The 20,667-nt window shown below is 42.7% G+C and overlaps 1 long non-coding RNA gene and 1 pseudogene across 2 annotated transcripts; both read right to left on the reverse strand.

Moving 5' to 3' along the window:
* Positions 1 to 48: 48 nt before the first annotated feature.
* On the reverse strand, positions 49 to 10,783 carry LOC309333322 (annotated as a pseudogene). Its single transcript has 3 exons — positions 9,623 to 10,783; positions 5,245 to 5,282; positions 49 to 3,213 (listed from the first exon to the last, which is right to left on the reverse strand). The product of its transcript is annotated as an uncharacterized misc_RNA (transcript).
* On the reverse strand, positions 5,945 to 9,419 carry LOC309334243. The gene is made up of 3 exons (XR_014152959.1): positions 7,789 to 9,419; positions 7,100 to 7,186; positions 5,945 to 6,727 (listed from the first exon to the last, which is right to left on the reverse strand). It is a non-coding gene; the product is annotated as an uncharacterized lncRNA (long non-coding RNA).
* Positions 10,784 to 20,667: the final 9,884 nt, after the last annotated feature.

A 20,667-nucleotide genomic window follows, 5' to 3' on the forward strand; every position in this document is an offset into this window, starting at 1 on the left:
TGTTTATGGAGTTTTATAAATATGTTTATAGAGTTTTATATAACCAAAATGACCCTTTACCTAAAATAATAATAATAATAATAATAATAATAATAATAATAATTGTGAAAAGATGTGGTATCAAACCTTTAACAAAGAAAGCACAACAAAAGATAACATTCTGCAGAAGAATTGATCCAGCTCTTAACAAACTGAAGTACTGTATAATAAGAGCCATTGACCCGATGTGCTTGGCAACTCATTTTACGCCTTGGGGTGCCCAAAGAGGGCCAGATTTGATGGGGTAAACATGTGTGAGGGCCGACCAGTTGCAGTTTTGCAGTTGTTGAGCTTTTAGGATTTTACCCCAGGAGATAGACTGCCACAGGGGCAGGATTAAACCAGAAGACCGTTTGTTGAATGTGATTCACAGTGCCTCACCAAACCATTCTTCTTGGCTTTATGTTCCTTAGGCGCTCCTGTATACCCCTGTATATCCCCATCGTTCTGTCCAGACACTGAGGTCCAGCTCTGAGGGCCTTCTGGCGGTTCCCTCACTGCGAGAAGCAAAGTTACAGGGAACAGACAGAGGGCTTTCTCGGTAGTGGCACCCGCCCTGTAGAACGCCCTCCCACCAAATGTCAAAGAGAACAACAACTACCAGACTTTTAGAAGACATTTGAAGGCAGCCCTGTTTAGGGAAGTTTTTAATATCTGATGAATTATTGTATTTTAATGTTTTGTTGGAAGCCGCCCAGAGTGGGCGCCCAGCTAGTTGGGCGGGGTATAAATAATATATTATAAATTATTATTATTATTATTATTATTATTATTATTATTATTATTATTACTACAAAGCCTTTGATGGTCTGGAATTCTGTTATCTCTTAACATTTTGCAGACATGCCAACTAGGCAATCACCTTATTACAGCAATAGCTAAACTCTATTCAAATAATTCAGCTGCCCTAACAATAACAGACTCCTCAGCAATTGCAATCTGGAGGGGGACAAAACAAGGTTGTCCCTTGTCCCCACTGCTCCTCACCTTCTCTCTTGAACCATTCACTAATATCTTACGTCTTAATCCAAATGTAAAAGAATATTCGAGAGAGGGCAAAGAGCATCTGTTGACAATATATGCAGATATTGTTGTGATGATGAAAGGCCCTAAGGGGTCAGTCTGTGCATTAAAGGAAGAATTAACATCTTTTTCTGAAGTGGCAGGTTTAAAAGTAAACATTGGAAAATCAATGCTGATGTTTTTCAGTCTTCCACCACTGATTCAAATACACACTTGTCATTATTCTTAATACACCTATGTGCTGCTCTTTATTTAGAGACTTGGGTGTGCCAATTCTAAAAATCATGAACCATGAATCTAAACTGAGTTATCCCATTATTTTAAAAATGAACATGGACATTTAAAAGTGGAACAAATTTAACATTTCCATTTTAGGCTCTATTGCAGCAGTACATATCATGTTAATTCCTTGTTTTCTGTTCCTCTTTCGGGTCCTCCCTACTTTTTTCCAACTTCCAAATGGCAAACTAAAATTGTTTCATATTTCAAGTTAAGTCTTCAAGGTTGCCCATGAAATCTTTTTTTTTTTTTTTTTTTTAATGAAGGTGGTTGAGGTTTACCAAACCCCTCGGTATACCATGATGCATTCCAATAGACACAGCTAGGTTTCATGATTATGAAGGATGGTAAGAAATGGATCAGTTTGAAGAAAAAGAAATAGGCCTAGGTCTGCTATGTGCTTTATCTTTCAAAAACCTTAATCCTTAAAATTACTGCCCAAATGAATAACCCATATTTACAAACTAAATTGAGGATATGGAAAAATGAAAGTCGAATCTCCCCAGGTTGTTCACTGCTCACTGCTCTGCAGGCATTTGCCAGTCTGAAAGATTATACTTTAAAAGCTAAAATAAGGAACAGGGTAAAATTGGGTTATTTCAGACTGTGATTTTTTTACAGGAGTAAGACCAGTAACTTTAAGTGTACTAAAAATGGGAATTAACTTTAAACAGGCTTCAAATTCTACAAATTAAATATTTACTAAAGGATCTGATAAGTTAAACTACATGCAACTTCTTTTGAATGATCCAAGGTGCCACTAGGTAATGGGGATACCCAGGAAATAGTCTCAAAAATTTATGGTCACTTAATACAGAACCAATTTGGGGACTCATCTAGCCTAAAATCAATATGGGAATATGATCTAAAAGTAACAACGGAAGACTCAATTTGGAAAGGCATATGGACGAACAAACCCTTCAAGTCAGTGTCTGCAAATATTAAAGAACTTTCACTCAAAATCTTCCACAGATGGTATAGGACTCCATCCCAACATCACATCAGCTATAAGCCCCTAATATTGGTGTGGATATGACACTAAGGGGACAAATATACATTTATGGTGGAGTTGTTCCTGTATACAGGTTGTTTGGTCCCTAGTTCACATACAGCTAACAGCAATAATAAAGAACACAACGGAATTCACTCCGGATCTTTTTATTTTAACAGTGTTCCAAGATACAAAACAAACAAACAAAAAAAGTAGTATCTAAAGAAGTCATCACTTTCTTACCAACTGTAGCAAGGTGGTCCATTGTCCAACACTGGAAATATTTTGATAACTATACAATTGCATAGTTTGTGTGCAACACAAACACAATTGCAACACAAAATGTGTGAAACACTGCAGTTTCAGTGAAAATAATATTTAGTTTTAAATTAACTCAAGGCAATGCATAATCTTTGGAGTTGGTCCAGTGTGGTGGGATTTTATACAGTATGTTATTAATACTAATTGAAGTTAGTTGATTCCCAAAGTAAATAAGAATGTTTGCCTATCCTGAAAATATAAGATGGTGTTGTCCTGTTTGTGGATAGAATATATCTTATTCAAGTTCTGTTGGCTGAATCTGTATTTTCAGGGAGGGGCAGATCCTATGTGACAAAGCAGAGGGATGCTAAGAGATTGCAGTGACCAGCACTGCAAAAGTATTTCTGGCCCACCCTATGTCCACATAGCGTTGAAGCTCAGCCACTTGCTTTCAGGTCATTCCCCAAGAGCCCCTGATTCTTCATCGTCCGCCATCAGTCCTTGATCGCCACAGGCGTCCGGTTCTTAAAGGGGAATGCCTGGCAGATGGCTTTCCACCTCCCTTCCCCAAACTTCTTCACACCTTCCTTAATCCACTGAGACTCCTCTGGGGTCCAGATCTAGAAAGAAGAGGGCACAGGCTCTCATGAGCAACCAACAAGTGCTGCAAGACTTGCCCCCTGCCCCCATGACAGAACGACAGATACCCCACCCTCTGGAGATGGCTCCAGAGGCTGTTGCTAACAGAGGATTACCGCTGACATGGGCTGTAGCCCAGTGACTCACAGCAGGCAAATATCTGGCCCATATTTTGAGAGATTAAACCCAACTTGATGGCATGCTCTCCACACTTAGTTCTCCTTCTGCAAAATGCGGGTAATAAAATTCAGCCACCTTACAGTGTGGTTCAAGAGGCTATCAAAGATAGCAGATATGACGTGCTGAGATTGCCCAGGCTTCTTGGATACATCTGGGTATCCAAGACTCTTGATCAGTGATGGCCAAACTTGGCCCTCCGGCTGTTTTGGCACTACAACTCCCATTATCCCTAGCTAACAGGACCAGTGGTCAGGGATGGTGGGAATTGTACTCCCAAAACAGCTGGAGGGCCAAGTTTGGCCATCACTGCCCTTGATTAATTAACTAGGAGATGCCCCTTAGTCCAGTGGTTGAACACGCAGAAGATCCCAGCTTCAAACCTGTGACATATCCAGGTAGAGCTGCGAAAGAGACACCTTGCCTGAAAGCCTGTAGCACAGACAATACTGAGCTAGACGGACCAGGATTCAGCATATGGCAGCTTCCTATGTTCCCATTAATAGGGATTTCATCAGTTACTTCATTTGGGAGAGGGGGTCCTCATAAACAGGCCTCCATTTAGAGGGGTCTTATCAAGGCAGACCTATCTGTCCTCGCTGGTATGCTCAGCTCCAGACTGGGTGTAGGCTTGGTTACCTTCTTTTTAGAACCCAAGAGGGAAGTGCTGCTACTGCTTTTTTTCTTCGATTCTGAAACACAAATTCATTTACAAACTTTACAGGATGCATGGAACCACTCAGTAAGCTGGTTATTGCTACTGGCTCAGTAATTGGGAGGTTTTACCACTACTGTCCCTCATCAGAAATCCAGGGTAGTGGTCAATTTCTACCCAGCCTTGGCAGCATGATGCGTAGGCAACCAACTACTGATGAAACTATGTTGGGGTTGCCATACGTCCGGGACATGCCAGACATGTCCTTTTTTATTACCGTATATACTCGAGTATATGCCAACCCGAATATAAGCCGAGGCACCTAAAAAACTGGGAAAACTTATTGACTCGAGTATAAGCCAGTTCACCACACAACAAACCTGGTGGTGGTGGCAGCGGTGGAATAAGAACAAGCAGCCTGAAAGGGCTGCTTTCAGGCTGCTTGTTTCTCCACCGCCAACAGCGGCAAAGGCGGAGGAGGAGGAAAGAGCAGCCTGAAAGGGCTCTTTTCGGGCCACTCATCCCTCCACCGCCACCGCACTCGAGTATAAGCTGAGGGGGGCTTTTTCAGCATAAAACATGTGCTGAAAAAGTCGGATTATACTCGAGTATATACGGTAAATTAAAGCTTGGCCAACTCTATACACCGCTGCTGCTGCCAGCCCAAGCTGGGAAAAGAGGCACGTGGGTGCACTTCTTTCCCTGACTCAGGCCGTCCTCTTTTTTGCTCTTCAAGATATGGCAACTCTAAACTATGCGGCAAACAGCCATCCATGTTCACTCACAGGTGCCACCTCATTCTAGCATGGTTCACAAAATTGATCACTTTGCTTTGTAAGATGTTTACCAGGTTTTGAGAGTTTTGCTTTTAGCCAGCCTGTGCATAGCCTAAGCTGAAGGATCACACTTAACAGTTGTTTTGCCTGCCATGCTGGCGATGTTTTCCCCCATGTCATTGTGATGTCACTGGGTAATGCAATGTGGGAAGCCATCCAAACTGCACAGGTGCTTTAATTAGAAGAGTGCATGGAGCCATGGTTGAGCATCCTGCAGAACAAGAAGCCAGTCTGAGGCAAAAGGCAATGATTTTGTCCGTGCTGCTGCTGTGCACTTGGAGCAGGCAGTCCAAATATTTTACTTTTTTGAGCCAAGAGCTGTACCCCAAAACCCCTCTGCTTACTGTGTACAGGATACTAGCTGCTTCACCAGGTTCCAAATCTATGGAGCAGACAATGGGAACTCAAAGCTTCTGGCCTGACATTCAGAGGAGAGCCTCAGCTGCTTGGCCACTTTGCTATTTGGAGAGTAGCTTTGCTATATTTCTGCAATAGCAGCCTTGGGGCAAAGAAACCTTGATCATGCCGAGCACCCAAAACCAGGTAAGCAGATTCAAACAGTTGCTGCTTACCCAGGTGTCAGGGGTCTCTGGGGGGTCTCGGGCCGGTCCCGGTCCCTATGAACCTCTTCACCACCTGGGAGATCCTCTTCTTCATTCTGATCTGAACAAATTAGTCTCCTCTTCGCTAATCTGAATTGGGAGGTATCATCAGGCTCTGCAGGTCCACTGGTTTCTTCTTCTGGCTTTGAAGCTGCCTGGCACTCATCAACCACTTTTGCAAGTTCCAAAACAGCTCCCTTTGCCTCCATCAAAAGCCTTGCAACTGTCTCACAGCCTCCCTCCAGAGACTTTGGCTGTTCTTCTGCTGTATTGCTAAGCCCTCCCTCAGGCCTGGGCTCTTCCAAAGTCACATCAGATCTTCCCACAGATTCAGGCTTATCTGCTGCTGCCAACTCTGAGGTTTCTTTCACCATTTCCTCCTTGCTGGCCATTTCCAAAGGATCTCTATCTGATCGTCCAAATCCTTTTTTGCCATCTTAAACAGAGAGTGTGAACACAGTTACTAGACAACACTTCTCTACTTTCTTTTTCTTTTTCTACTTCTATACAGCAGCCATGCCCAAGCTGGTGCCCTGAAGATGCTTTACCTACAATTCCCCTAAGTCCCAGGCAGCACAGCCTCATGATGCTGGAGCTGTTGGGTATTGCTAGTCCAAAACATTGTCAGGTTACAAGCTTGATATATGTCAAATGTGACATTGCAGCCCTGTTGTGTTCTGCAGTGGGGCACTTTGCTCTTCACAAAAATATTTCCCAAACACATAATAGTTTGTCCAGTGAGAAGGCTTCTGTCTTAAGCCTCAGGTGTTGACTGTGCTTTTTTGATCACAGTGCTTAGACAGCAAGAGCTCTGCTGTGGCGATGTGGGTGATATTCAAGTGCTCCAGCAACACACAGGAACATAGGAAGAAAAAAAGCTGGCTCACATAGTTTTCTGTCACCACACATTGAGTGACAGTGGCTCTCCAGGGTTTCAAACAGGGGACATTCCCAGTCCTAGCTAGAGATGTCAGGGATTGAACTTGGGACCCTCTGCATGCAAAGCAGATGCTTGGCTACGGAGCTATAGTCCTCCTACTACTACAACAATCAAACAACACCCCATACCCTTGCTTACCTCTAAGAGAAAGGGCTCAGGGACACTCCAGCAGCTTTCTAAAGACAGAAGTATTCTCTGCTGGAAAACTTTATAGGAGAAGTTCAAGATGGCTGGATGAGTTAAGATTTTTCTTTGGATGATTCTCTGCAACATTGACCTCATTTTCTAAGAAAAGGGAAATGTTTTTCAGAACTTGCAAGCAAATTGCAGCGCAGGGCAGAGATAAAAGCAATTTTTGCAGTCATTAGACGTTTAAACAAAACAAGCCAAACCACAAGAGCAGTCTAGGTAATGTCACTAATGCATGAAAGTAATGATTACTAGAGGCACAATCTGTAGCAACATGTGCTGCTTGCGGATATAATTTTTCTCATTGCGTAAGGAGGAAAATAAACTCCTAAGTATTTAAGACACTCACTGAATTGGAGAATGTGGGAAGGACAAACCATGACTCTGCTTTGTAGTGAAATGACCCTACAAGGGGCACATTTCAACAACAACAATTGCAACATGAACTCATACCTGCTGAAAGCTCACCTTTGAACTTGGGTCCTTTGTCATGTGTTTATTCAAGATCATTCTGGCTTGTGCATATTTTTTGTTTTTAATGCAGGTTATGACAGCCTGAAGAAGAAAGACAAAATAATGGTTTGCAAGGAAGACTTTGGGGGAATGTTCCTAATCTAAGAAGATACTGTTTGGGAGCAACCCCCCGGCAGTTTTCTAGATCTGCTTTACATTTTCAACTCAGTGGGTTTTCATTGTGTAATATTAGATGACTTATTAAAGAAAATTATTTTTAAATTCAAGTAAGGCAAGCTACTTAAATATCTGTAGGCTAACAACATTGGAATAATGGATGCCTTAGGAGAGTCAGTCAAGAAGCCAATTTTTCCTGGATTACCCTGGATTTCCCGAAGAAGGAAAACATGCTGAGTTCCAATAAACTCAGGCACCTTTGAGCATACATTTCTCTCTCATTTCATCCCACCCTGTAGGAATCTTGCCTCCTTGCTTCTACTAACTTTTGTGAACTTATTGAAAAGCTTAATTTAAGCATGGAGAAAAATAGGCAAGAGTTAATCCTGGCATTGAATTAGAACCTTCATTAAACCCTTTCTGAAATATACTGCATTTTGAAACTTAAAGACAGCTGTCCTCATACTTTCTAACTAGGCTGAGAAACAGTCATCAGTGCCTACAGAAGAGGAAATGCTAACACTTACTGCTTCCTTTATTTTTTGTCTTATTTCTTCTACTACCTCACTGTTTAAGTCCAGTTCATCCTTCATCTTATCCAAAATAACAAGGGCATCTTCAAGAGACATTAACTTGGTCTTGGGATCAATGGTCCATCTTCATCAATCTTAAACAGAAACTGCACAATCTGCAGCTGAATGCCAATACATTTCTCTTGCGCTAGGGGCCGTGCAAGCACAGCTGGAGAAGAACAAGACAGTCAAAACAGTCACTGAGCAAAATCAGATAGTTCAGCAAATCAGGTGTAATGAGGCTTGGGCCAGGGCACCAAAGCCCTGCCCCATACCTTATACCCCTGACCATATACAGACAGACAGCTTCATCCCAACATGCCCTTTGGCCCAGGAGTCACTGCGCATTTGCTTGCTTTTTGTGTGTAATCTACAATATCCTTAGTATCCCTATATACACAAACACATCGCTTTTTAGTGTCTTCATCTTAGTGGTCAGATATTTTGTTGGGGCTCCTGTTTTGTAGGGCAGAAATGCAGTATGTACAGATTTTATTTACAGACATACAGAAATAATGACTGTAAGAAAATGAGTGGTAAAGTAGTTGAGCTTCTTAAAACTATACTCCAAAGGTGCTAGGCCATTCCTAGCGGTGGGCTTCTGGAAACCATCACACTCAACTACAGCCATACCCAAAACTCATTAAACTCATTCTCTTAATATACACATCAACATTCTCCAATTTGAAATAGATTTCAAGAGGGCGCTGGAGTTTTCAGGTACAGTGGTACCTCGGTTTAAGAACAGTCCTGTTTAAGAACTATTTGGTTTACGAACTCCACAAAACCGGAAATAGTGTCCCAGTTTGAGAACTTTACCTCAGTCTAAGAATGGAATATGAACGGTGGAAGGGCACCGGAGGTGGGAGGTCTCATTAGGGAAGGTGTGCCTCGGTTTAAGAACCATTTTGGTTTAAGAACGGACTTCCAGAATGGATTAAGTTCATAAATCAAGATACCACTGTACTTAGGAGGCTACGGGTGGGTGGAGGGGATCCTAACCCTTCTTGTGAACATCTGTGATGGGCTTTAGGAGGCATTCATTTAAGGGGGCATGTATCCTAACCATCTTGCTGAGAATCACAACTGGCTGTTTTCAGACCTTCCTTTTGGGTTCTGTGCTGTTGGTTAGTTTTACGTTGTGCCTTTTCTTTTAAAATCGGTTCCCTTAATTTCTAAAGGCAAATGACAAACATTCCAGGGATATAGATTGTATTATATTTTAAGTTGCTTTAGGTTCACTTTTTCTTAAATGAAAACACCTAAGGACTATTAAATGTGATATATAAATGTAAATACGTAATAGTGACATAAGTGGAACCGGGGCTGTTAGGCAATATATTTTAATGTTTGATGTTTTAGTATGTTCTGATATACTGTGTGCTGTGAGCCCTCCAGAGCGGCTGAGGAAACCCAGCCACATGGGCGGGGTATAAATGATACTATTATTATTATTAGTTATTTACATTCACGTTCCTCAGCAGGAAGTACAGTGGTGCCTCGGGTTAAATACGCTTCAGGTTACATACACTTCAGGTTACAGACTCAGCTAACCCAGAAATAGTCCTTCAGGTTAAGAACTTTGCTTCAGGATGAGAACAGAAATGGTGCTCCTGCGGCGCGGCAGCAGCAGGAGGCCCCATTAGCTCAAGTGGTGCTTCAGGTTAAGAACAGTTTCAGGTCAAGTACGGACCTCCGGAACGAATTAAGTACCCGAGGTACCACTGTACCTTGAGAATTATTGAACCCAGCGCCAATGTTCCCCAAATGCCCCTTTCGTCAAACTAACTGGTCTCCCCACTAGATACGACGTCCCGCAGCTGGCGAAAGTCCCGGCTGCGGCCGGCCCGGAAAGCCTGAAGGGCCTGGTGGACGTAGAAGGGGCCGGTCCAGCGGCTCACCGCCTCCTCTAGGGCCTTTTCGCGAGCCTCCGCGGCTCCTTCGGACGCTCCGCAGCCACCCTCCTCCATCTTCCCTCCTACCGTGCGCCAACACGCCGGGAAGGGGGCGTAGCGCAAGTTGCGCCCTTTAAGGATTCCTGCCCCTGACGTGGTCGGTGGGCGAGGCAGGAGGGCGTCGGGGGGGGGGGACCGCCGAGAGCATCGCTGGTTCAGAGCCCGGGACCCTGTAGTCTCAGCGGCGTCCCGGTCCCAGCGGGGCTCTTTGCTCGCTCCTCTGCCTGGATGCCCACAAAGCGCAGAGGGTGGAAGGGAAGGCGATGGATGGGCAGCGCGCTGCTTGCCCTGGGAAATCCTACACGTGGCGATTTGAGCCCTTAAAGGAAATGAATTCCTTCCTCCATGTCCAGGTCTTCCAGCAGTGTTCCCCATCTTAAATTTGGGCATCCACTTAGTCCTGTACTGAGAATCATCTTCCCTGTCTCTTCCACTCTGTCTACAGAAACGTCACACCCTGGAGATTTGGTTTGTGTGGTTTGCTATTCTGCTCTTTCTCTTCCTGAGAGTCTGGAGTGGAGTTTCAAGACAGCCCTGTGAAGTACGTTAGGGCAAGGCTTGCTTGAGGCTACCCAATAAAGGTTGCCCTCCCCTCCACATTAATTTTCCAAATACTCTTTCCTCCACTGGAGGAGCAAATCCTGCATTTCAAATGGTGGGACTTGATGATCCTTGAGGAGCCCTTGCAACTCTACAAGTCTATTAAATCAAGGGGGCAGCCGGGCAGGTTCCCACAGACATCAGGCAGAGAAATCAGACTTGGGGAGGATAGAGGACGGAGCATAGCTGTCCACTTTCAGATTTGAAAATAAGGGATCAGCAGCCTCGAAAATAAGGGATCAGCAGCATAGCTGTCAACTTTCGGATTTGAAAATAAGGGATCAGCAGCCCCACCTGTCCCGGGGACAGTCTACGGGATATCGAACAATCCGAGATAGCAGCGGGAAACGGCGCTGAAATAAGTGAATTTCCCGCAAAAAAAGGGAAGGTTGACAGCTATGCGGACGGAGCACGAGGGCACTGGCTAAGGAAGGGGATGCGGCGCGCCCCCTGTGTCATCCCTGAGGTGGGGGTGACATCGCCGCCGCGCCCCCCCCCCCCGACACTCGCCGTGGGTGGCACCGCCCCCGTGGGTCGATCGCCCCACCCCCGGGTGCACAGCATGTGCACTGCTCTGGGTACCAGAGCAGCTAGCTCCGCCTCTGCACTCATATATCCACAGTGGAACCACACCTCCATGCCCCTGATATTTAGTTGAAGGTAGGTAGCGCTGTTGGTCTGCCATAGTCGAAAGAAAATAAAAATATTCCTTCCAGTAGCACCTTAGAGACCAACTAATTTTTTTATTGGTACGAGCTTTAGTGTGCATGCACACTTCTTCAGGTACATTCAATACAGTGGTACCTCAGGTTACAGACGCTTCAGGTTACAGACGCTTCACGTTACAGACTCCGCTCACCCACAAATAGTACCTCGGGTTAAGAACTTTGCTTCAGGATGAGAACAGAAATTGTGCTCTGGTGGCGCAGCGGCAGCAGGAGGCCCCATTAGCTAAGGTGGTGCTTCAGGTTAAGAACAGTTTCAGGTTAAGAACGGACCTCTGGAACGAATTAAGTTCTTAAACCGAGGTACCACTGTATTTAGATAACATTATTTATAATATTTATATAACGTTAGGTTAGGAACAACTTTTACAAGGGGTAGAAACGAGGTTTTCCTAGCTGACCAAGATGGAATACTGTTAATCCTTGGGATGGGGAGGAAACAGGCAATCCATTTTTATCTACCCCTTTACTGCTGATTCTTGGTCAGGCATTTTTCCTTCCATACCTTTTGATCCATATTTTTTTCCCAGACTCCAGATTGTTTCAGATTTGATTGCAGTTTATTACTACTTTAATTAATTAATTATTTTTTAAAATACAGCCTTTCATCCAAAGATCACATGATGGTTCAAGACATAAAAGTTTTTCGGGTCCCTTGGGGTTTGGACATTTGACAGAGGACTCCTGTTACTGGACTCTTGGCACCTCCAAATCTTCCTGTTGGATATTTGTTGGCAAAGGGTTGCTCTAGCAGATTGAATTCATACATTGGTCATTGAAAGAAAGGAAGGAAAAAACAAACAGAAGGACTGTATGAGGACAACCCCAACCCCTAACCCTGCTCACCATTTCTAGTTTGCTTGGACAGAGCATGAACCAATTATATATGATGTATGATATCTCAACATTATGTAAGAATAGGATGGCGTTCACCTTACTCAGGTCCTCGCTGTTTGCTCCAACTGAGTGCTAGAGAGCGGTTTTCGGGGGGGCGGGGCGAGGAGTAGTGGGAAAAGAGGAAATATAGATATGCATCAAGAGTAAAGCAGCCCAAGAGCGCGGCTGCCATATGTGCGGATTTTCACACACACACACACACACACACACACACACACACACACACACACACACGAGAGAGATACGAAAATAGCGACAAGGGGGATGTTTTAGGAAAGGCAAAAAATGCTGTGCCCTGCCGCTACCTTTCCTCCCGAGACTCCTCCCTCCAGGCTAGATCTCCGCTGTGCCAGGAAGCCTGGCTCTCTGGGAACGCAGTGCCAGCTGGGGCTGCGTCAAAATCGTAGGATCCCTTAGGCAGCCTTGTGAAAATCAGGCAGGCTTTGGGAAGGTGGTCGGGAAGGAGTTCCTAGTCCACAGGCAAAGGTGTTTACACAGAAGGGGCAAGGCGTGGGTGGCTTAAGGTGTTTCTGGGCATTGTGCAAAAAATTCGTAAGTGTCTCTTAGTACTACTGTCGTAGGTTTATTTTTGCGTTTCCGCTAAAAAATGCTCAACAACTTTCGTGTCCTGATTTTTACCTTTCGAAATATAGCAACCCTGTCCAAGAGCTACAAACCAAGAAGGCCCAACATACTGGTATCAAGATAGATTCAACAGAGTACAGATCTAGATCTGTGTTAATTATTTGTTGGGAAATCTGGAGACTTACACATAGTGGGGCTTATGTTAATTCAGACTAGAGGGATATCTGTGGATTGGCCAGCATCTACTGATGTATTGGTAGAGTTCCTACTCCTGAAATAAATGAATCAAGAGGGAATGATGGTTCTACAATAAAAGAAGTCATTTTACTGCCTGGGCATCTGGAATGAAGACTCGAAGAGACAGGGCTTTAGTAAAAAAAAAGAAAAAAAAGGTAAAGGACCCATGATAGTTAAGTCCAGTTACAGAAAACTCTGAGATTGCGGCACTCATCTCGCTTTACAGGCCGAGGGAGCTGGTTCTATTTATTCAATTGTAATTTGACTATCTACAACAAACAGTTGCGAACTATTATTTTATTAAAAATAATAATTTTTAAATGATTTCCAAAATGTATAAACAAAACAGTAAGTTTTTCTCATTCTCCATCCTCCCACCCCTGAACAGAAGACTTACTGTATATATATAAGATTTTGCCATAAGTCCATGTGTGTGGTCGGTGGCTGCCTGTCATCAGGATGTTCATTTGAATATTTTATGATGAGATACCAAAATGTCTGCATCAGCTGTACTGTTCAATGCATGTACCCTCTTCAGTAGTTTTTCAGTTAGGGTAATTGTTCTTACATTCTCTCTCCATTGTGTGATATGCAGTTGTTTCTTCCAATTCTGTGCTATAAGTAATAGTGTTGCCACCAGAAGGAAAATAATGATCCTTATATAACAAAGCAAGTTGGTCTTCCTTAAAAATTGTTAATAACCCAAACTTTGATTACACAGCACTTTCTGATTTCTAATATTGCTTCAGTGAATAGGTAAAGGTAAAGGGACCCCTGAGCATTAGGTCCCGTCGTGACCGACTCTGGGGTTGCGGCGCTCATATCACTTTACTGGCCAAGGGAGCCAGTGTACAGCTTCCGGGTCATGCGGCCAGCATGACTAAGCCGCTTCTGGCGAACCAGAGCAGCACACGGAAACACCGTTTACCTTCCCGCCGGAGTGGTGCCTATTTATCTACTTGCACTTTGACGTGCTTTCAAACTGCTAGGTTGGCAGGAGGCTTCAGTGAATATTCCTCCCCATAATGTCCACCTTATAGGGAATGTTGTACCAGTTGCTCTGCATCTCTCCAGTATGCTGGCAAATACGTTTTGTCTATGTACCGGTAAATGTCTTAAGGGTATTTAGATGCCATCTGCCATCTGTGAATTAACTTGACTGAGTTTTCTCTAAGCCTTTTTCTTTACATTTCACAGTTAGATTTCTTTCTTTCTTTTAAATAATGTTTTCATTTATTTTTCATGATACAGAAGATACGTTTTGAGAAAACAATTTCCAACAGTAAACAACAAATAACTTGTCCTGATAAAATTACAGACTTTCGTCATGCTATGTAATAAAGTTGCATTTGATTGCTCCAAAAAATCACACCACATTTTCCCATGAGTGTTGGTTGGATTGCTGCCACAGTCAGAACAATTTATGTGTTCAATAAACATTTGCCATATGTTAAGAAAGGAATAGGGATTGTGTTTGCCACTTGGCCCTGACATGTTGTTTCTCTGCCAATGTGACTGAAGGAGTGTTTCCACCCCCATCATTCATCCTGGACACTGAGGTCCACCTCCTAGGGTCTTCTGGCAGTTTCATCACTGTGAGAAGTGAAGTTACAGGGAACCTGGCAAAGAGCCTTCTCAGCGGTAGCACCCTCCCTGTGGAATGCCCTCCCTTCAGATGTAAAGGAGATAAAGAACTACACAATTTTTAGAAGACCTCTGAAGGCAGTCCTGTATTGGGAAGTTTTTTTATTTGATGATTTTTATGCTTTTATATCCTGCTGGAAGCCTCCCAGAGTGGCTGGGGAAACCCAGCCAAATGGGCATGTCCTATTATTATTATTATTATTATTATTATTATTATTAACCATACTCTGGTACACCAAGAATCAGTGTTCATCCCAAGACCAGTTTTCCAACATCTGGCTATCTTCATATAGCCAGCTGTCAACAGAATGGCTAATTATGGTGGTACCTCGGGTTACAGACACTTCAGGTTACAGACGCTTCAGGTTACAGACACTTCAGGTTACAGACTCCGCTAGTCCAGAAATAGTACCTTGGTTTAATAACTTTGCTTCAGGATGAGAACACAAATTGCATGGCGGTGGTATGGCGGCAATGGGAGGCCCCATTAGCTAAAGTGGTACCTCAGGTTAAGAACAGTTTCAGGTTAAGAACGGACCTCCAGAACGAATTAAGTTCTTAACCTGAGGTACCACTGCATTAGGGTAGTCTTGAGTGGGTGGGATCATAAGCCCAAGTAGTGCTAGTGCAGGAGACATTTCTTTTTTTTTTTTTAAATAATTTTTATTCATTTTTCAAACACATAATAAGAACAAACAAAACACAAGACAAAAACATACAAAACATTTAAACATATATAATTTCATAATCTTATTTTCCTGTAACTTCTTTCAGTCGACTTCCCCATACCTCCCTTTCGCTGCATCCTTATTTTAAAAAGAATTTTTTAGCAACCCTTTAGTCGAATTACCCATTTAAATCCCTTCATTACATTCCCATAAATTTGTTGATTTAATTCTCTGCTTCTTACCCCTTGACATCTTAACACTCATCAATTTTACAACAGTTTTTAAGATATATTTTAAATTTCTTCCAGTCTTCTTCTACTGCCTCTTTCCCCTGGTCACGAATTCTGCCGGTCATCTCTGCCAGTCCCATGAAGTCAATCACCTTTGTCTGCCATTCTTCAAGAGTAGGTAGTTCTTGCATCTTCCAATACTTTGCCAGAAGAATTCTTGCTGCAGTAGTAGCATACATAAAGAAAATCCTATCCTTCTTTGGCACCAATTGGCCAACCATGCCAAGGAGAAAAGCCTCTGGTTTCTTAGTAAATGTCCATTTAAGGACTTTCTTAATTTCATTATAGATAATTTCCCAGAATGCTTTCACCCTCGGGCAGGTCCACCATAGGTGATAAAAGGTACCTTCATTCTCATTACATTTCCAGCATTTATTATTGGGCAAATGGTAAATTTTTGCAAGCTTGACTGGGGTCATGTACCACCTGTAAATCATTTTCATTATATTTTCTTTTAAGGCATTACATGCCGTGAACTTAACACCAGTGGTCCATAACTGTTCCCAGTCAGCAAACATAATGTCATGACCGATATCCTGTGCCCATTTAATCATGGCTGATTTCACCGTTTCCTCCTGTGTATTCCACTTAAGCAGCAAATTATACATTCTTGACAGATTCTTAGTATTGGGTTCTAACAGTTCCGTTTCCAACTTTGACCTCTCCTTCTGGAATCCTATTTTCCTGTCCTCTTTAAATGTCTCATTTATCTGGTAGTAATGCAACCAATCTCGAACTTTGGACTTTAGTTTTTCATAACTCTGAAGCTTGACCCTTTCACCTTCATGTTCTAAGATTTCACAATATTTTGGCCATTTAGAATCCATATTAAGTTTTTTCACCCCCTTGGCTTCCATAGTGCAGGAGACATTTCAATTGTTTTGTTATATATAATTCCCCCCTCATTTTGGCCAGGACCTGCTATATTTACACCAGCTTTACAATTTCCCTCGCAAGATTCAACGTCTTACCACCTGCAGTTTTGCAAGGTAGATTTTAGAAAATCCCCTACTCTGAAAGATACAGTACTGCCCTTTCGGCACAAAACAGGTCGAATCCATCACACACGTTTTGTTTTATTTCCCATTCTATGCAAAAATATATGATAAGAATTTGGCCCCCTTATTGAAGGAGGGGATTTATTGCACTGATTCTTCCAGGGTGTCTTATCTGCTGAACAATTGTAGATTGTGGATAATGTGGAAATATTTTTGAGTGATACTATGAACCTCACAATGTCTGGACAGGTTTGTCCTAAACTATCTTCTACTATGTTTCGTTAACTGTATTGTGTTCTGATCCATGTATATGATGCACTTTTTCTATGCCAATAAAGGAGATTGGTTGATTTAATTGTTTTGTTATATAACAAGCTATTTCTTTGAAGACAGAACTCCGAAAAGGTTTGGTGATGTCACAAAACCACCACATATGGAAATATGTAGCTTTGACTGTGCAACCCCTCCGAAAATTAGGATCAGCTTCCTTAAATATTCCGGATAGCATGACCAGTGTATAGCGCCACCTAAGCAGAAGTTTTAATGAGGATTCCCTAATTTATGCAGAAACTGATTTCAATGGTCTCCTGGACCACAAAGTCATCCCACAAAGATATGCTTTTTATACCGGATCTGATATTTCTATATCTGCCCTTTGGTCTGTGAATCAAATGGATTAGTTGAAAGGCATTGTAATAAGTTTGGAGGTGTGAGATTTAAACTCATCATTTTGAAAACTTCCATAAATAATTTCGGAGCCTAGTACAGTAGTGTGTCCTCCCCCTCGTGTTTTGTTTTGTTAGTTCAGGTGCATGCCATATTTATTCAGAATAAATACAATTATAAGGTGGGGGAGGAGGGGTGGAGAGATAGATTGGGAGGGGGAAAGAAGGAGGTAGTAAACTTTAATTCATTTACATAGTGTATGTGTGAGGTGTGAGGTTTTCTGTGTCAGCGTCTATACAGCATCAAAGTCTCACACTGAATATAAATTATCTATAAAAAGAACTTTATGATCTGAAAACAGAAAGAGGAAAGAGGCTTTTTTGTTCTTTTTTTTTTTAACTGGGCAAGCAATTACAGTGGTACCTCGGGTTACATACACTTCAGGTTACAGACTCCACTAACCCAGAAATAGTACCTCGGGTTAAGAACTTTGCTTCAGGATGAGAACAGAAATCGTGCTCTGGCAGTGCGGCAGCAGCAGGAGGCCCCATTAGCTAAAGTGGTGCTTTGGGTTAACCAGAGGTACCACTGTACAGTAGTGCCCTGCAAGACGAATGCCTCCCAAGACAGAAAACCCGCTAAACGAAAGGGTTTTCCGTTTTGGAGGCGCTTCGCAAAACGAATTTCCCTATGGGCTTGCTTCGCAAGACAAAAATGTCTTGCGAGTTCCTGCGGGGTTTTTCCCCTCCCCCCTTTTCCTAAGCCCTAAGCCGCTTATCAGCTGATCCGCTAAAAGCCGCTAAACCGCTAATAGCGCTGATCCAGTAAGCTGTCAATGGGCTTGCTTCGCAAGACGAAAAAACCGCTATACGAAGAGCCTCACGGAACGGATTAATTTCGTCTTGCGAGGCACCACTGTACTAGACTTCCGGCTTTGGGGAGGCAGTGCCAGGGCTCTCTGCTGCCCTCCAACAGCCAGTCAAAATGGACAGGCATGAATCACACCCAGTGTGAGACCAATATTTGGCGCCCTCAAGTGGATCTTCTCAATTGTGTGATACCTCTGATTTTTGGATGACTGAAATAGCATAGCCCTATCTAAAAAGGAGAACAAGAATGATGAACTGAAAACTGTTAACTGTTAAGTACTTCCAGAGGAACATACCCTAAACAAAAGCAGGTGCTACATGGAATGCTACTACTTAGAGGTCTAAAACTTATAGAAATTTACTTATCTTTAACATATTGTTACAACTCTTAATTTACAGTACAGATAATTTTTTAATTAGCACATTTTCTCTAAAATAAAAGGTGTAGAAGTCATTAGTAACATAGGTATCAAAGGTAATGTGAGAGAATTTTTTATAACAGACAGGAGGAAGACACAGACACAGCAGCACATACAGAAGGGGAGTAGGGAGGAAAGAGGCTTAAACAAAAGGACCAAAGTAAATAGAGAGCAGAGGAAATCCATTCTCCATTTATTTATTCCCACGCACACACTTGTTCAATACTGCAGTCACATATCCTTTATTTACATGGTGTTAGGGGTTCCAACAGCATCCCAGAACCTTTGTGCCACCCCTCCAAAAGCAGACAAAATTGATCTTTTCATTTTGGTGCAACCTCGGGAATGAAACACTAGGGCTCTGGCAGGGTCCTAGAGCCGTTCACTCCTCCCCAAAAATGGGCAATAACTTTCTAGACTTCCGGCTTTGGAAAGGCGGCGCATGGCTCTGTGCCACCCTCCAACAGCCACACAAAATGGACGCACTTTGTAATCTTTCCTAAAATGGCGGGCTATGTTAGACCAATATTTTTGGTGCCCCCAAGTGGATCTTCTAAATTTTGCAGCACCTCAGATCTTGAATAACTGCTATAGCATAGCACTATGTAAAAGTACCTCCAGAGGAATATACCCTACAACGAATGCAGGTCCTACGTGTAACAGGTCCTGTTTGCAATGCATTATATCATATATGAGGTTCTGCTACTTGAAAAGGCAGGAAGATTGAGAGACTAAAATGAGCATCCTGCATAAATGGAGGTCAGAAAGGAAAGGGGCTGCAATGAGGGCTGGGCGATGTCTGCTTTTCAACATCGTGATATGTCACCAGCTAAACATTGCAATATATTGATATAACAGCACGTCTGAAATAAGGATGGAAACAGTGCATTCTTTCTGGAAAAATAGGTGGGGGAACTCACCACCAAGTTTGTCTATTGCAGTGCCACCACGCAGCACCCTCAGTGGCTAAATGTAAGATGGGATTAATAAACGCAAGCGGACAATGATCTGGAGTGGAAATGGCCACATCTTTTTTGATTACAGATACAGGTGGATTTTTGGATCAGGCATTGGGTGTATATCCATTCCAACCCCACCCTGCCCGACAAAAAAAAAAATTAATTTAAAAAAGGCAGCGAAACTTTCCTCAAGTTCCTACTCAAAACCCCTGGATAGAGCTATATAGAGGCAAACAGGGAAGCAGGTGCAGTTCGGCAAGGTCCGTGGTTCAAAAGCATATCAGGGCAAGTAGATAAATATATGGAGGCGAACCCCATAGTCAGTAACGACAGGACATAACCATCCAGGGGTCCTTTGCCTTTACCTTTTACCTACTACTTGGGGGTGTAAAACTTACAAATTATTTACCCTTAAAATATTGTTACAACTGTTATTTTATCGTACAGATATTTTTTTTAATAGTACCTTTTCCCTAAGGGAAAAAAAAAGCTGTGAAAGTAATTACTGGCATAGATACCAAAGGTAAGGTGAAAGAATGTTCTATAAAATACAGGAGGGAGACACAGAAATACATCTGGCTCTGGGAAGGAAACTGCAGGGCTCTGGCAGTGTCCTTGAACAGCTCCCTCCTTCGCAATGCTGCACAAACAAGTACTAGACTTCCGCTTTGGGAAGGCAGTGACAGCATGTCTGAAATAAGGATAGAACCAAAGCATTTTTTTGGGAGGGGGAAACTGGGGGAACTCGTCTTTTTGTTTATTTATTGCAGACTCAGTTGCATTGGCACCCCCTGCACCCATGTATAAATGAAGATGTGATTAATAAATTCAACCAAACGATCTGGATTGGAAATGGCCACAACATTATTGATTACAGATACAGGTGGATGTTTGGCTCAGGCGTTGGGTGTATATCCATTACAGCCCCCCCCCCGGCAATATATATATATATATATATATATATAATTTTAAAAAGGTAGGGGAGCTAAGCTGTTTCCCGAGTTCCTGCTGGAAATGATGTAGAGTTCAACAGAGTGCTGTGCTAGCAACTGCTGCTACTTAAGAATCTAAGACTTCTACATTTTTACTTACCCTTAAGATTTTCTTACAACTGTTATTTTTGAGTTTAATAGAGTTTATTAGTATTAGTAACACAGATATCAAATGTAAGATGAGAGAATGTTCCCTAACAGACAGGAGGAAGACACAGAGACATGCACACACAGAGGGGCAGAGGGGAGGAAAGAGCACAAAGTTTATTTTCTTTTAATAACCCCAGTTTATAACCAGGGGTTACAAATTCCACTCTCCATTCATTTATC

The sequence above is a fragment of the Podarcis erhardii genome, assembly GCF_964252035.2.
Source record: "Podarcis erhardii genome assembly, chromosome: Z".
Lineage (NCBI taxonomy): Eukaryota > Metazoa > Chordata > Lepidosauria > Squamata > Lacertidae > Podarcis > Podarcis erhardii.